Here is a 16,236-nt window from a genome sequence, read left to right on the forward strand (position 1 = left end):
TAGCCAGCCTCAACATCAACAGCAGCAGGGAGTCACAACACAGATTCCAGGCCTTCTCAGGCCATCGGGCAATGGAGGTGCTTCCTGCAAGAAACCATTACTCACTCGGGAAACGAAGCCACCCGGCTGCTGGTGTGGCAAGGGAGGGCGATCTACATGACTCAACTCACACCCAGATCTGGCGGAGTCTCTATCTTGTTGGCCCCACATTTTAGGCTGGAGATTGTGAGGGTCAGGGAGCCTGTGCCAGGCTGTCAGCTGATGGTGTGGCTGGGGAGCGCAGGGAACTTCTATGCTCCCCTGGTCGGACCGAGGCAAACCCACGTTTACGAAAAAGTGTACACTTATCTCGCTCCATTAACGAAGGCCAGTGCGTTGTCCTCGAGGACCGGGACCACAGCCATGCCAGGCCTGGTTTGACATTGGGGAGGAGGTTGGGGAATTTGGTTAAGTCCTTCAACTTGGTGGTAATCTGGCAGAATCTCCATCCTGACTCCATCACCTTCACCTCCGTGAGGCCTGGGGACGGAGGGTCAAGAATTGACTGCCTGTACGTTTTGTGAGCATACGCCTCCTGCATTCTGGTGACCTCCATGCGGCAGGTGCCATGCAAGGACCATCACCTGGTGTGGACAGAACACCTTCCGTTTAGCATCTGGCTTGGGTCTGCATACTGGCACACTGACAACCTGATGCTAGAGGACGAGCAGTTCTGAGATTCATTTTGTTGGTTCTGGGCTGGCTGGAGAAGGAAGGGGGGTGGTTTCCCCTCCTTGAGGCTTCGGTGGGACATGGAAAAGACTCCAATCTGTGGTTTTGGCTTCTCGCCTGACTTCTGTGCTGGCCCACATGATCTACCCGGGACTTGATCCAATTCTGTTGACAGGCTGGTCTGCTGAGTGCCTTCCTGTCTCTCGATCAGGAGAAGGTGTGCAACAGGGTTGATCACGAGTATCTGCTCAGAACTCTGCGAGCATTCAGGTTCGGGAAGCGGTTCATTACCCAGATCTGACTTTTGTACATTGCTGCCAAGTGTATGGTTAAAGTTAACATATCCCTTCACTTCAGGAGAGGAATGTGTCAAGACTGCTCCTTGTCCGGCCAGCTGTATTTCCTGTGTAGAGCCTTTCCTGCAACTCTTGCAGAGGAGCTTGTCGGGGTTGGTTTCTGCGTGGCAAGAGCACGGGGGTAGTCCTTTCGGCTTATGCTGACGACGTACTCCTCACTTTCACTGACCTGGCTGACCTGGGGAGGATGCGCAAGTGCCAGGCGGTGTACTCTGCGGTGTCTTCCGCCAGGATCAACTGAGCCAAATGTTCTGGACTACTGGTGGGTCTGTGGCAGTTGGACTGTCTGCCAGAGAAGTTATGGGGGTTCAACTGGAGTCCATGCATCTCCTCTGTCTGGGGGTCTACCTCAGCCCAGCTGAAGAGTCCTGGCTGACGAATTGACTGGAGCTAGAGGCCAAAGTCTCAGCTTATCTGGGCTGCTTGAGCAAACTGCTCTGATGCTATCTTACCGAAGTTGAGTGCTGGTGTTAAACCAGCTGGTGGCTGCCATGCTGTGGTACTGTCTGGTCCCTTTGGTCCCTCCTCCTAGTTTTGTCGCTGACATCCAGAGAATGTCGGTTCATTTCTTCTGGGACAAAAAACGCACTGGATGGCGGCACAGGTTCTGAGTCTCCCTATTGAGGGTGGTCAATTGCTGGAGCAATTCCGCACACAGGTGATGACTTCCTGTCTTCAGATCTTGCAGCAATACCTTTACGTTGAGCCTCCTCCTAGGTGGTGCGCCCTGAAAACATTTTTTCCGCCAGATACTCAACCTCAACTACGACACACAGCCCCTATTTATCAACCGTGACAACTTGGAGGTCACTCTCAGGACGCTGCCTTGTCTTCTGCCAGAATCTGTTCACTATCTGGAACGTGGTCAACTTATGTTGCGCCTATCCTCCAGCATGAGTAGTGGCTGTCATCAGGGAGCCGTTGCTCGGCAATCCGCAACTCTGTACTCACTGGTTTGAGTGGCTGTGGGAGGAGAGGCCCTATGGCGGTGAGGGTGATTAGAGTCGGGGATGTGCTGAGCAGCAGTGGCCTGGTCTGGACATAGCGAACAGGGCAGCGGTAGACATCCAGTTCGTGGCCACTGCCATTCGACGCCTTAAAATAGTGCCAGTTGGAAGATGCTCAGGCGTGCGGTGGAATCCCATCCACAGGTGCCCCTACCCAGATGGAATTTCACATTGGCCCCAAGGTCCCGTACCTCCCGGAGGAGCCTGTGCCCCACAACGTGAGCCACTCAGGGTTTTAGCTTTGTTGCCTTCAGGGACATAAATCGGCTGGCCTTGTATTGACTGCTGTGGCACACCGTCACCTCTTCTTCCTTTTCCACCACCTGTATGTGCCTTGGCCTGCCAATTTGCCACTGGGAGGTGGAGATCCTCAGTGGAGGGTTCTCTACATGGGAATCCTCCCCTTTTCACTTGGGGATCTGTAGTGGAGGGTGCTACACGCAGCAGCCGCAGATTGTGGTGGTTCACGGACTCTCAGATCAACTTGGAGTCCGTGTACCATGTATGTATTGGGTATGAGTGTTTGCACTCCCTTTTTCGTTTTCTTAAGGAAAGTCTTTTATGTTTTTGGTTGCACTTCAGTCCCACGCTCCTGATCTTTGGGCACCTGGTGCGGAGGGGAGAGGTAGGTCTGAAGACCTCCTCTTGGGTCTGTTCCTGGGCCTGGCCAGGCTGGCCACAAACAGGCCTAGGCAGCAGGCCATGGAGGGGGTCGTTATGGCCGATTGCGTGCCCCTCTTCTGCAGTTATGTTTGGGCCCAGGTATCGCTAGAGAACAAGCATGTGGTATCTACCACCACCCTTGAGGTTTCAGGGACTACTTGTCACTGGCTGCGCGGATGTTTCCTTTCTTTCTGGTAGTGCAACATGAATAAAGATTTCTACACTTGTTCTTCACTGTGTCCTACACCTACACACACACACATGACATGGGTGCTGGGGAAAATAAGCACTACTGCTGTTTGGAAGGAAGAAAAAAAATACCAGAAGATGTAGAAAATCCTCGGTTCAGGAGACTGACTACAAGCTGACTGGGCACATAGACAGGGGAAGAGAGTTCCCTTCAGGAAGGAGATATCCTTCCGTTTTTCTTCTTTGTTATTGTGTTTTTGGGTTTCTTTTCTTTCATTGAGCTGTATTCAGCTGCACGAGTAGCCACCACAAAAAACATAAACAGAGAATTTGGAATGTCCTCAGTTTGGGGACTGACTCCAAGCTGGCTGGCCGCATAGCTAATATGCTCCAGCGAGGAGAACTGATGTCTGTGCTGGCTAAGTTACAACCAGTACTGTTGTTTGTTTGTTGATTTGTTAGAACTGAAATGGCTGGCTAAGCGGCCAGGTGTTGGAGAGACCTGTGAGTTCCAGGATGACTTGGTGATGCGACCCGGCCTTGTGTTGTTGGTTTGGGGGTTGTGCCCTTGCGGGTAGGCCTAACTCCTATGCTTTCACAGGTGGAATCTGTTCCCATGAGTGAACATTACTTATGTATATGGATTTGCTTCTGCATGTGGATTTGCTTTCATGTGGGGACTTTGCTCGGGTGTGGTCTTTGCCTGGGTATTGGGAATTTCTATTGTGTGAGGATTTTGTAAACTGTTACTGTAATTGATTGTGTTTGGGGTTTTTGTGTGTTTAGTTGGGTAGCTAAAGGTTAGAAGGTCGGCTGAGAACGATGAGGTGCCAGAATTGGGGAGGCCGGTCAATACATGGAGCAGTTGAGCCAGGCGGCTGACAGAGGCCTGTAAGAAGGCTGACTGGCGGAGGACAAGTCAGTACGCAGGGAAGCTGGGAGCTGATAGCCAGTGAGTAGGAAAGTTGGCCAGACGAAAGGGTCAGTCAGTATGTGGGCCGGCCAGGTGCAGGCAGGCTGACAACCGTTGGGGAGCTGTGAGGCCAATGACCGTGCCAGAGAAAAGAGGGCCTGGGGAGGGTCAGTCAGTACAAAGTGTGGCTGAAGACCAGAAGGTCTATGACAGTCCCACATGAAAGCTAGCCAAGGGAGGTCTGATCAGTACGTGGTGTGGACCGGTGTCAGGAAGTATGTAGGGTACCTAGAGATCGGTGGATGTCAGGGAGAGTTGAGTTGTGTAATCAGTGTTTTTCATTGTTGAATGTTGTGTTTTGTACTGTTTTCTTTTATGCCTGGGTGCAGGCAATGTGTAAAGTGTTGCAGTTGTATATTGTGGGCCTCTGCCTGCTGTAAACTTTGCCCTTAGAGGCTTAAATTGAATCTTTGCTGGACTTCCATCATTGTGGTACCTTTTAAAAGGACAATGACTTATGTGAAAATTCTATATATGTTTTATGTAGTGTTGTTTATTTTGTGAGATTTGTGATGGTTGTGTCCCTGTTTCTCTATGCTGATTTTGTGGCAGGTTTAGCCCTTACTCTCTGGGTTTTTACTTTTTGGTGTTTGGACTGAGTCCCTGTGAATCAATTGCACCTTTACAAATTAATTGTATCTCTGTGAGTGGGCCTGGGCTGCTGTGGTTGGACAAGGCCTTTGCAGAGACTGAACACCTGTGTGGGTGTTGTGAGGTGCATTTGCTGTTTTCAGGACTGGACTCTGCATACTGAAGTGGACTTTATTTCTGGTAATGGACTCTGCATACTGAAATGGACTCTGTTTTTGGTAATTGGTAATTCGGCCTTTTTTAATCACTTGCACTGTGTCTTGTGTCCCTGGGTGTGGCAGGTCTTTCTGTGAGCTGAAAGGTTCATAGGTCGTCCCGAAAGCTGTTATCCCGACAGTCATACAGTGGGTAGGCCGTCTCAATGCCGGTCGCCCCAAGAGAAGGAGAAGGAGTCCTTGAGGTGGCCCAAAGGTGTGTCAGGGTGGACTGAGAGCCAGAAAGGGCATAGGGGGCGGCCTACCTTGTTGCTGGAAGGTGGAGGGGGGGCAGGCCATATGCTGGTTTACCAGGGGTATCTGTTTAATGTGCACTATTTTATTGTTCGGTTGATCAGACTGTCTTGTATGTATTTGTGTTGACTGTGTCCTTTTTGGTAAGATAAGGTGGGATTTGGGGTTCGTCCGCATTTCTCTGAGAACTGGTTGTACAGTGGGGTTTGGGGTTTAGCCTTGCTGCCCCTTTCCTCTGTAAATTGCTGTTTCTTGTAAAGGAAGAGTGAAATCCGAAGCTATACTTCAAACTGTACTCTCATGCTTAAATCTTCCTACGTTGGTCTCTTGCCAGAATTTTCAAATGTTAGATACAAGAAAACTGCAGATGCTGTAATCCAAAGTAGACAAGCAGCAAGCCAGGCAGCATCAGGAGGTGGAGAAGTCAACATTTCAGGTATAACCCTTTTTCAGGACTGGAGGTGGGGATAAGGGGAGATGCAGATAAAGGGGGTAGGGGGGAGTGGTGAGCTAGTCATAAGTGAGCACAGGTAGAGGGTACAGCCTGGTTGGTTGATGGGAGAAATGAATCCGGTTGGTAGCTTGATCAGAGGAATGGAAGGGAAAAGGAAGGGCTGGAAAGGGAGGTTATTTAAAACTGGAGAACTCAGTGTTCAGTCCTCCAGGCTGTAGGTTGTCCAGATAGAAGGTGAGGTGTTATCATAGAAAAGCAGCCCCTTTGGTCCAACTCGTCTAGGCTGACCAGTTATCCGAATCTAATCTAGTCCCATTTGCCAGCACTTGGCCCATCTCCCTTGAATCCTTCCTATTCATATTCCCATCCAGATGCCTTTTAAAAGCTGTAATTGTACCAGCCTCCATCACTTCCTCTGGCAGCTCATTCCATACATGCACCATCGTCTGCGTAAAAGAAGTTGCCTTTAGGTCCCTTTTATATCTTTCCCCTGAAGAGGGAGATGGCATGGCGCAGATTGGCACTAGGTACACAGACATATAAGTTGGCTGCTGAGCCATCAGGTGGCCAACTTGACACACAAGATGGCTGCCAGATCATAATATGGAGAGAAATAGCAGAGCAGATACAAATACTGCCTGGGGTCACCAGAATGCCAGCACAATGCACTCACAACCCAATTGATTAGTTTAAGGTGGGTGGGGGAGAGAATACACATGAGTAATGAACATTGCCCGCCGCAGTGTCTGGCTCCAGCCAACACCTCTTATAGAAATGCCAGCAGCTTGATACAGACTCAATACGAAATGCTAATAGCTGGACTGCAGTAATCATCCTTTTCAGGAAGAGAAATTGGCACCCATTACTATAACAATAGATTTCCATGCATACATTGAAACTCACAATGTCTACACTGAAACTGACAATGACCACGTGGAAATTAACAAAGGCTGCGCTGGAACTGACAAAGACTGTATCAAAACTATCAATGATTCTGCAATGATTGCCATAAACAAACCATGTTCCAAAGACAATAATCTCATCACTGATCTATTGTATCACAAGATGTATAAAATTTTCTTGACACGTGCTTGGGTTGAGAGAAGACTTGCAGCTGACCACTGTGCTGTTGGTGTCTTTCTCTCCCCAGAGCTCCAGTATTTCCTTATGCACTAAATTCTGTCATTGAACCCCCATTCTGCCTCTGAGACTGGTGGTTTTCCTCACAACACCCCTCTCACCCTAAACCTATGCTTTCTAGTTCTGGACTCCCCACCCCAGGAAAAAGACTTTGTCTGTTTGTCCTGTTCATGCCCCTCATGATTTTATAAACCTCTATAAAGTCACTCCTCAGCCTCTGATGCTCCAGGGAAAACAGCCCCAGCCTACTCTGCCTCTCTCAATAGCTCAAATCCTCCAACCCTGGCAACATCCTTGTAAATCTTTTCTGGTGTTATTCCTCCAATTTGCGGCCCAATTCACTCTGGCAATGGAGGAGGCCAAGGATGGTAATGTTGAGAGGGAATGGGAGGGTGAATTAAAGTGGACGGTGACAGAGAGGTCAGGTCAGCCTTTGCAGACCCAGCTGAGATGCTCAGCAAAACGTGCCTCTAGTTTACATTTACTCTCACCGATGCAGAGAAGACCACACATCAGGATCACCGGGCACAGTAAACTAGTTTGGAGGAGAGGCAGGAGGAGAGACCTCTGTCTCATCTTGAAGGACTGTTTGGTGTCCTGGATGGAGTTAAGGGGATTGGTGCTCCAGCAGGTTTTGCATCTTTTGCACGGGAAGGTACTGGGGGTTTTTGGCGGAGGGGGGAAATGATGTTGGCGGGGACAGTGGTGCGAACCATGGATTGGTGAAGGGAACGGTGTTTGTGGAAGGCAGAGAGGAATGGGGAGGAGATGTTTTTGGTGGTGGGTACTAGTTAGAGTTGGTAGAAGTATTTAAGGATGATGCATTGGATTTGGGGACTGGTGGGGTAGAAGGTGAGGACAAGGTGTACCCTATCTTTATTGCATTTGGGGGTTTTAGAACAGTGGAGCAGGGAATGGAGGAGATGGAGTGGAGGGCTGTCTGGATGAAAGAGTGGAGGAAAAGCACATTGTTCAAAATAGGTGGACATCTGGGATGCTTGGGAGTGGACTATCTCCTCGTTCAAGCAGATGTGGTGGAGGCAGAGGATCTATGAAAACAGAATGGACTCTTTGCAAAATGCAGGGTGGGAGGAGGTGTAGTCCAGGTAGGTATGAGTTCATAGTAACCGTTCGTCTGTAGACTGTGGCCAAAGATGGAAATGAAGAGGTGAAGAAAATGTTAGAAGGTGTCCAAGATAGAGCATGTGAATTTAAAGGTGGGGTGGAAGTTGTTGATAGAGTTGATCAACTAGTCCAGTTCAGACTGGATGCAGGATGCAGCACCAATGCAGTCGTTGATGTAACGGTGAAAGAATTAGGGCATAGCACCTAAGAAGAGAGACTGTTCAACATAGCTGACAAAGAGGCAGGCATAGTTAGGGTACATCTGAGTGCCAATGGCTGACCCCTGGATTTGGAGGAAATAGGAAGTATTGGAGGGAATATTATTGTGGATGAGGGTTCAGCGAGGTGGCAGAGGGCATTGTTGGAAAGGGACTGGATGGGTCTGTTGGAGAGGAAGAAGCTGAAGGTCTCTAAGGGTATCCTTGTGGGGTATGGATGTGTATAAGGACTGCATGTTCATAGTGAAGATAAAGTGCTGGGGACCGGGGAACTGGAAGTTCCTGAAGAGGTGGTTAGTGTCATGGATGTTGGTGGGAAGTGTCTGGACCAAGGGGGAGAGAATGGAGTTGAGTAGGAACAAATGAGTTCAATTAGGCAGGAGCACTCAGAGCCGACGATGGGTCAGCCGGGGTAGTTGGGCTTGTGGATCTTGGGGAGCAGGTAGTTGGAGGCAGTGGAGGGTACATCACGTAGGCAACAAGGTCATGGACAGTGTGAGTGATTTTGACCTGATGGGCCATGGTGTGGTTGTGGTCAAAGGGTATAGGACATCGTGTCAGAGAGCTGGTGTTCGGATTGTATGACAGAGAGGTCTGTCTTCCAGACTACCACCACTCTGCCTTTCTCAGTGGGTTTGATGGTGAAACAGGGATTGGTGTGAAGGGAGTGGAGAGCTGCATGTGTGGAGGGGATGTGGTTGGAGTGGATGAGGATGGGTGGAGAAACTAACATGGCCGATGTCATATTGGCAGTCAGCAACGGAGAGATCTAGGATGGGTAAGAGGCTGGTGGAGGGCTGTCCAAGTGAAAGATGAAGGTTTGAGGCAGGAGACGGGTTCCTCGGAGGGGAGATGGGAGTTTTTGTTGAAGAAAGCAAGGAGGCGACAGAAAAAGAGCTCCACGTGTTGGTGGTTATGGAATTCGTTGAGGTGGGGGCAGAGGGCCACAAATGTGAGCCCTTTACTAAGGATGGGCAACCATTTTCAAATTGCTGCTATCAAACACAGAATGATCTGGCTGCTTGTTCATGTAAATTTCCAGCAATAACCAGAACAAAAGCGAACTCAACATCTCCATGAATTTAAGCCTTCTTCCAAAGAGGGTGTTGAAACCTATTATGTCTTGACTGGGTCCTAATGACTCCACACTTATCAGCTGTGAAACATAATAGCTGTGCCAAGACCACATCATTACCTAAGTGACTAAACCCAAAAACCTAGTCTTTTGACAGAAACTGCTGATTTATTGCAAACTTTGCTGACCACAGATGTAAGACTGGTCTGTAATTGCCAGGGATTTCCCTATTACCCTTCTTGAAAAGAGGAACAGCATTCGCCTCCTTCCAATCCTCCGGTACGACTCCCGTGGAGAGTGAGGAGGCAAATATCCTCGCCAACGGCTTAGCAACCCCTTTCTCGCTTCCCGGAGCAGCCTAGGATAAATCTGGTCTGGCCCTGGGAACTTATCAATCTTAATGTTTTCCAAAATTTCCAGCACACCAACTTCTTAAATCTTGATCTGGTCAAGCTTGTATCCCAGCTCCTCAAAGCATTCATTCACAACAAGGTCCCTTTCCTTAGTGAAAATCGAAGCAAAAAACTCATTTAGGGCTTCCCCTATCTGCTCAGACTCCATGCATAAGTTCCCTCTGCTATCCCTGATTGGCCCGACCTTCTCCCTGATTCCTCAGGTATGAGTAAACTGCCTTTGGGTTCTCCTTAATCCTTCTTACCAAGTCTTTCTTGTGCTCCCTCCTGGCTCTCCTCAGTCCATTTCCAGCAAGCCTGTAATCCTCTAAAGCTGTGTTCCTCCAACTCTGTCTTGTCCACCAAACAGGAGCCAACCTCTTGCATCCAGAAAGTTTTGCCTGAAATTCATCATCTTCAGGCATTATCAGCATTGAGGCTGCGACATCTGCTGTGCCTGAGAGGTTTCTTTGATGCTAGGCAGTGGAAGAGAACCCACGGGTTCTAACAGACTTGTGGGGTGTTCTGAAGGGTCTGGTATGTTTCACTCCTGCCCTGTTTGCAAAGTCGTTGCTTTCAGGTTCAGAATTCAGATCCATATTCAGAATTGCCTCTTTGTACGGCTTGGGACCATATTTCATGTCGACCATGCCTCTTACCCATGCAGGGCTATCCCCATGGTTTCGACACCAAAATTCATCTCTGGAATTAAACTTTCTTGCTAAGAGGACTGTAGTGTCCGGTTTACATACAACATAGAACATTACAGCGCACTGCAGGCCCTTCGGCCCTCGAAGTTGCACTGACCTGTGGAACCAATCTGAAGCCTACACTATTCCATCTTCATCCATATGTCTATCCAATGACCATTTAAATACCCTTGAAGTTGGCAAGTATACGACTGTTGCAGGCAGTGCGTTTCATGCCCTTACTACTCCCTGAGTAAAGAAACTACCTCTGACATCTGACGTATCTCTATCACCCCTCAATTTAAAGCTATGTCCTCTCGTGCCAGCCATCACCATTCGAGGAAAGAGCCTCTCACTGTCCACTCTATGTAACTCTCAGATTATTTTATATGTCTCTGTTAAGTCACTTCTCAAACTTCTCTTTTACAAAAACGCCTCAAGTCCCTCAGTCTTTCCTTGTAAGACTTTCCTGCCATACCAGACAACATCCTAGTAAATCTCCTCTGAACCCCCTCCAAAGTTTCCACATCCTTCCTATAATGTGGTGACCAGAAGTGTATGCAAAACTCCAAGTGCAGCCGCACCAGAGTTATGTACAGCTGCAACATGACCTCATGACTCTGAAACTCAATCCCTCCAATAGCTAACACATCATATGCCTTGATGCTAGGCAGTGGAAGAGAACCCACGGGTTCTAACAGACTTGTGGGGTGTTCTGAAGGGTCTGATATGTTTCACTCCTGCCCTGTTTGCAAAGTCGTTGCCACCTGGGTGGCAACTTTTAGGGATCTATGTACACAGATCCCGAGATCTCTCTGCTCATCTACACTACCAAGAATCTTAACATTAGCCCAATACACTTTATTCCTGTTGTCCCTTCAAAAGTGAATCACCTCACACTTTCTCGCATTAAACTCCATTTGCCACCTCTCAGCCCAGCTCTGCATCTTATCTATGTCCTTCTGTAACCTGCAACATCCATCAGCTCTATCCACAACTCCACCGACCGTAGTGTCATCCGTAAATTTACTAACCCATCCTATTAGGCCCTCATCTCGGTCACTTATAAAAATGATAAACAGCAGTGGTCCCAAAACAGATCCTTGCAGTACACTACTAGTAACTGAACTCCAGGATGAACATTTCCCATCAACCACCACTGTCTTGTTTCAGCTAACCAATTTCAGATCCAAACTGCTAAGTCACCCTCAATCCCATGCCTCTGAATTTTGTGCAATAGCCTACCGTGGAGAAACTTATCAAACACCTTACTGAAATCCATATAGAACACATCAACTGCTTTACCCTCACCCACCTGCTTGGTCACCATCTCAAAGAACTCAATAAGGTTTGTGAGGCACGACCTGCCCTTCACAAAATCATGTTGACTTTCCCTATCAACTTATTCCTCTCTAGATGATTATAAATCCTATCACTTATAACCTTTTCCAACACTTTACCCACAACCGAAGTAAGGCTCACTGGTCTATAATTACCAGGGTTGTCTCTACTCCCCTTCTTGAACAAGGGGACAACATTCCCTATGGCACTGTTATGGCACTGTCCCTGTAGACAATGACAACATAACGATCAAAGCCAAAGGCTGTGCAGTCTCCTCCCTGGCTTCCCAGAGAATTCTAGTATAAATCCCATCCAGCCCAGGAAACTTATCTATTTTCACAATTTTCAGAATTGCTAACACCACCTCCTTGCTACCATCAATCCCATCTAGTCTAGTAGCCTGTATCTCAGTATTCCCCTCAACAACATTGTCTTTTTCCAATGTGAATACTGACAAAAAATATTCATTCAATGCTTCCCCATCTCCTCGCACTCCAGGCACAACATCCCATGTTTATGCTTGATTGGCCTTAATCTTTGTCTCGTATTCTTTTACTCCTGATATTTCTATAGAACTCTTTAGGGTTTTCCTTGATCCTACCTGCCAACAACTTCTCATGCCCCCTCCTGGCTCTTCTTAGTTCACTGTTTCTTGGCTAACTTGTAACTCTCAAGTGCCCTAACTGAGCCTTCATGTCTCATCTTAACTTAAGCCTTCTTCTTTCTCTTGACAAGAGACTCGGCTTCTTTGGTAAACTATGGCTCCCTTGCTTGACCACTTCCTCCCTGCCTGACAGGTGCATACTTATCAAGGACACGCATTAGCTGTTCCTTGAATAAGCTCCATATTTCAATTGTGCCCATCCCCCGCAGTTTCCTTGCCCATCCTACGCATCTTAAATCTTGCCTAATCGCATCATAATTGCCTTTCCCCCAGGAATAGCTCTTGCGCTATGTTATATCCCTATCCCTTTTCATCGCCAAAGTAATCATAACCGAATTCTGGTCACCATCACCAAAGTGCTCACCTACCTCCAAATCTAAATCCAAATCCAAATGGCTGGGTTCATTACCCAGTATCAAAGCCAATGTGGCCTCGCTCCTTATTGGCTTGTCTACATACTGTGTCAGGAAACAATCCTGCACATATTGGACAAAAACTGACCCATCTAAAGTACTCAAACTATAGTATATCCAGCCAATATTTGGAAATTTAAAGTCCCCAGAATTATCTTTGCTATCCTTTCCTCTACATCTCTGGAACTATTCAGAGGCCTATAGAAAACTCCCAACAGGGTGACCTCTCTTTTCCTGTTTCTAACCTCAGCCCATACTATCTCAGTAGACGAGTCCTGAAACGTCCTTTCTGCTACCATAATACTGTCCTTGACTAACAATGCCGCACCTCCCCTGTTTTACCATCTTCTCTGTTCTCACTGAAACATCTAAATCCTGAAACCTACAACCATTCCTGTCTCTGCTCTATCCATGTCTCTGAAACGGCCACAACATCGAAGTCCCAGGTACCAACGCATGCTGCAAGTTCACCCACCTTATTCCGGATGCTCCTGGCATTGAAGTAGACACACTTCAAACCACCTTCCTGCTTGCCAGTACACTCTTGCGACCTTGAAACCATATTTCTGACTCACTGCTCCCAAACTTCTGGACACTGGAACTACAATTTAGGTTCCCATCCTCCTGCTGAATTAGTTTAATCCCTCCTGAAAAGCATTAGCAAATTTTCCACCCAGGATATTGGTACCCCTCTGTTTCAGGAGTAGACCATCCTGTTTGTAGAGGTCCCACGTACCCCAGAAGGAGCCCCAAATATCTAGGAATCCCAAACCCTCCATCCTGCACCATTCCTGTAGCCACGTCTTCAACTCCTCTCTCTCCCTATTCCTCGCCTCACTAGCACGTGACACATGGTTTATTGTTCATGATGTCCTTTTACCCACCCCACCCCCAGGTCTGGAATGATCAGGTTTAACAATGGTACAAAATCTCCTCCCCATTAACAACTCTGTTGGAGTGGTCCTTGATGTTGCATAGAGGTGGGTCTATAATCAAACAGGAAGTGGGACAGTTTGGTATTGAGTGAAGCTGCAGGCTGTTTCTTTAAGCCTGCCTTCAAAGTTTGGACTGCTTTTTCTGCCAGACTACTGAATGATGGATGGTATAGAGCTGTCCTTATATGCTAAATACTATCTAACTTTAGGAAATTGTCAAATTCCTTGCTGTTAAATAATAGTCTTTGACCAACACTTTCAGGCTCACAACTTTTCAATCATCATCCCTGTGTTTGATGAATGAAAACTATGCATATCCAACCACTTTGAATGGGCATCCACAATGACTAAAAAACATACAGGCAATGAAAGGATTGGCACAGTTGATGAGTAACTGAATGCAGGATTTACCTGGCCATTCCCACAAATGTGAGGGAGCTGCTGGTGGCAATCTTTGTCGCTGTTGACATCTAGGCACTGCCATGTCATTCTGGGTATGTTGGCGTCCAATCCTGGCCAGCAGACGTCTTGCCAATATCTTCATTTTGGAAACCTGGTGGATCTTTGCTTGCCATAATAATATGTAATTCTCTATGGTGATCTGGTCTTACTGGGTCCAGAAAGATTTCCATTCTGGCTGTGATGGCCTTTTTGTTACCCCTATCACCACCAACTGTTTTAGTTTTGCCCAGACAGGATCGTCTTGTGTCCACAGTCTGATAATGTCACCGGTGACCAGAAGAGTATCCCGAACATTTAAAACCAGAATGGACTGTTCTAGTGGTGACACGATTAGAGGTGTATCTGCCAGTGGGAGGAGGCTCAAGGCATCTGTCTTTGCCGTTTGGCTTCCTGGTCAGTATTCCAATTTGTAAATGTAAGCACTCAGAATAAGAGCCCACTGCTGAATTTGACCTGAATCTCTGGTTGGCAGAGCTCTGTCCTCCTTAAGTAATCCTCACAGGGGTTTCTGGCCTGTCACTATTATAAATTTATATCTGTAAAGGTATTGGTGAAACTTCCTCACATCAAACCTTCCTTTTCTATCGAAGCATATCTATGTTTGGCATCAGCCAAAGTCTGGGTGTTCTTCTCAGCTGGGCCACCGGTGAGCCAACATTACCCGAATACTATATGAGGAGGCATCGTATGTGAGGACTACATTTCATTTGGGATCATGGTGCCCCAATACCTTAGACAACAATAGTTGCTTCTTCAATAGCCTATAAAGCTATCTTGGCTATGAGACCATTTCCAAACTGACCATTTTTCAATAGCTGATTTAGGGTCTAATATGAACCAGGCTAGACCCTCTCAAAACATTTCAAGAAGGTAGCCCAGACCCTGACTTTTCTAGTTGTTTTAATCAGATGTAAAGTAGATATTCCAGGAGGGATGCAGCTGGTCAAAACCCCTTGGTTTTAAACAAAATAATTTATTTACAGAGACCGAGTGAAACACAAACAAAAGAGAACAGAATACAGAACAACTTAACTTATCCAAAAACCCAACAAGCTATCCCAGCTTAATGATGCTGTTCCAAATTCCTGCAATAATCCCCATAAACATCCCCTTGGCAAAACAAAGGTAAAGTTAAACACAGGGTCTTACAGAGAGAGAGAAATTCAGCATGGAACACCTTCTTCCATGTAACTGTTTCTTTTGGATTCCCAGCTAACAACTGAACAGCAACTCTGAACAGCCAGACTGCTTGCTAAAACCAAATTAAAACCAAACTAGAGGAAAGCTGAGCAAGGAGAAATAACTAGCAAATAAGTGAGGATGACAGTAAAATCTCAAACAAAACTTCTGAGAAATTGCACATATCAAGCCAAAGTTAAGCCATCTGATCCACTAATTCAAATTTCAGAGCCTGAAGAAAGAACCAAGTCAGCCTGTTGACAACCTTTTAATGATATTGAGAAATGTAGTCAAAGTGCAAAATCAAAGAAGCAGATGAAAGGCTGACAGATAGCTTGTGTAAGAGATTAAAGTGTTATAAAAGAGTTTGAAGTTCAGAATTAGTATTTTGTTACAAAAGATCTTTAGAAATTTTACTTAGACGTGAAGAGGTGTGATGTTTCTTTTTAAAGAAAGAGGATGTCATCATAGAATGGTTTTGGAATGTAGGATGTCACTCAGATGACTGTGCCTATGCCAGCACTCTGAGGGATGAATTTACTGAGTGCCAATCCTTCGCCTATTCTCTCAAGCTCAGCATTCTTCTTTTTCAGATACTGTAAAATTGCGACGAGTCAAATTTGGATAAGACAGGACTGTGATTGCATCATAGCTGTCAGCTATTCCCGCCAGCAGAATAAGAAATCCGATTGAGTGATGCCTAAGCTAAGACAAAACTCACAATTAATTCCAGATTAGAACATAGAACACAGAAAATTACAATGCAGTACAGGCCCTTCGGCCCTCAAAGTCGCACCGACCTGTGAAATCAATCTGAGCCCATCTAACTGACACTACTCCATTATCATCCATATGTTTATCCAATGACCATTTAAATGCCCTTAAATTTGGCAAGTCGACTACTGTTACAGGCAGGCCATTCCACGCCCTCACTACTCTCTGAGTAAAGAACCTACCTCTGACATTTGTATATATATCACTCTCAGTTTAAAACCATGTTCCCTCATGCTAGCCATCACCATCTGAGGAAAAAGGTCTCATTGTCCACCCTATCTAATCCTCTGAACATCTTGTATGTCTCTATTAAGTCACCTCTCAACCTTCTTCTTTCCAGCAAAAACACCCTCACTTCCCTCAGCCTTTCCACATAAGATCTTCCCTCCATACCGGGCAACATCCTGGTCAATCTCCTCTGAACCTGTTCCAATGC

The sequence above is a fragment of the Chiloscyllium plagiosum genome, chromosome 9, assembly GCF_004010195.1.
Source record: "Chiloscyllium plagiosum isolate BGI_BamShark_2017 chromosome 9, ASM401019v2, whole genome shotgun sequence".
Taxonomy (NCBI): Eukaryota; Metazoa; Chordata; class Chondrichthyes; order Orectolobiformes; family Hemiscylliidae; genus Chiloscyllium; species Chiloscyllium plagiosum.